Source organism: Macrobrachium nipponense, chromosome 9 (genome assembly GCF_015104395.2).
Source record: "Macrobrachium nipponense isolate FS-2020 chromosome 9, ASM1510439v2, whole genome shotgun sequence".
Lineage (NCBI taxonomy): Eukaryota > Metazoa > Arthropoda > Malacostraca > Decapoda > Palaemonidae > Macrobrachium > Macrobrachium nipponense.
The window spans coordinates 5,942,521-5,945,020 of NC_061110.1; positions in this window are offsets into that span (position 1 = coordinate 5,942,521).

Consider the following 2,500-nt stretch of genomic DNA (forward strand, 5'->3'; position numbering starts at 1 on the left):
TATTAAAGGACATTTGTAGCTAAATGCATATGATATATATATATATATAATAATATATATATATAGATATATATATATATATATATATAATATATACATATAATATATATCTATATATTCTATATATATAATTAATATATATATATATATATATATATATATACATACACATTACTCATAATACAGACATACCTCCCATACATATACATACATACATACATACATACATATATATATATATATATATATATATATATATATATATATCTATCTATCTATCTAATCTATCTAATCTATCTATCTATCTATATATCATCTATCGATTATCTATCTATCTATCTATCTATCTATCTATCTCTCTATCTATCTATCGATCTATCTATTATTCTATATATATATATATATATATATATATATATATATATATATATATATATATATATATATCATATAGATATATATTCTATAATTATGCCTTATCATGTAGATGCACGTGACTTCATAAAATAAGCGAATACCCACAGGAAAATAACAGTCAGAAATCCAAGCGCTTTCGTCTCTACTCAGACATCGTCAAGGAGTTAATAAAGTACAATTGGAGAGAAAGGTCTCAGGTACAAAACAAGATCAAGAATACCAGATGGTTAATTGTCAAAAGGGTAAAAATTAAAAAAGATAATCCAGGATTATCGAATATCACACGGTCACAAACCTAACCGAAACACAAAGTATATTTACAGTCCAAAACATGTAAAAATAAAAACTGAATATATTAATTTTGTTGCTTATATTTATTACAACTTTTTTCATAATGAAAGCATCAACTTTAAATAAACCTAGACTTAAATTTAGAACATTTCTATTATTTGACTTGATGAAACAAGATTCAATTATATTCCTTTAACTGTGTCATTACATGGGTTTAAGGCTCTTGCTTGACTCCAGTTAATAGGATGGTCTAAATCTCTCATATGTACGAATAATGAATTCGATATTTGCCCAGTTGTCACAGAATATTGATGTTGCTTTAGACGTTGTGAAAGAGATTTACCGGTCTGTCCGTAATAGATTTTATCACACTTTTTGCAAGGAATTTCATATATGCAGCCTGGAAGATCTATAGGAGAATTTTTTATTATTAAACTCTTGACATTAATATTACTGAAAGTAACATTTATGTTAAATAGCTTTAAAATTCTTGGAATATCTAAAAAACCTTTCATCATAGGGTAATTTTAGAATGTTATGCTTACTAAATTCAAGTTTGTCATTAGTTGAATAAAATGTTTTTCTAGCTCTTTTCCATGTCACATCTATAAAAGTCCTTGGGTATTTAAGTTTCAATGCAATATTATAAATAGTTTTAATTTCAGCGTCAATAAACTGCGGGCTACAGACACGTAAAGCCCTTAAGAACATCCCAGAAAAAACAGAGAATTTAACATTTTGATGTTCATTACTACTCCAATCACCATCAAAATGATAAATTCTCTGTTTTTTCTGGGATGTTCTTAAGAGCTTTACGTGTCTGTAGCCCGCAGTTTATTGCCGCTGAAATTAAAACTATTTATGATTTTGCATTGAAACTTAAATACCCAAGGACTTTTATAGATGTGGCATGGAAAAGAGCTAGAAAAACATTTTATTCAGCTAATGACAAACTTGAATTTAGTAAGCATAACATTCTAAAATTACCCTATGATGAAAGGTTTTAGATATTACTAAAATTTTAAAGCTATTTAACATAAATGTTACTTTCAGTCATATTAATGTCAAGAGTTTAGTAATAAAAAATTCTCCTAAAGATCTTCACACGCGGACAGGAGCACACACTGACATTCAGTGAATTAAACATATATGTAATTAATATATATTTATGTACAATGTGTATATAATGACTAACTTTCAACTTTTTATATAATTTCTGTTGTTAACATATTTATTTATTTGTCTTATTTTATGTTTCACTATAGTCTTTTGTAAATACTTAAAACTAGGTATCTGGCAATTGTACTACCTTTCCGTCCTCATGACGTCACAAAATGCATGTAGGCTCATATTTGTATTAGTACGCTTGATAACGTCAATATGTATAGGTTGACGAAACAGCTGTCGCGTGTAAAAATACTGGAGTAAATGGAAGAACCCCATTATGTGTCCATTAGTAACCTGAACAATGAAGTAAAGAAAATAATTAGAAGATATGAATGAACAATTTCAAAAAAAGCTGGTTAACAGTGAAAAAGCCATTCTATTCAATGAAATATATATATATATATATATATATATATATATATATATATATATATATATATATATATATATATATATATATATATATATATATATATATATATATATATATGTGTATATATATATATACATATATGTTATATATATATATATATATATCTAATAAAAGGAGCCCATAAAAACACCAAAATGTAGAGAGAAAAGTACTATATTTCAGAGACTGCTGTCTCTCTCTTCAGGTATAGAA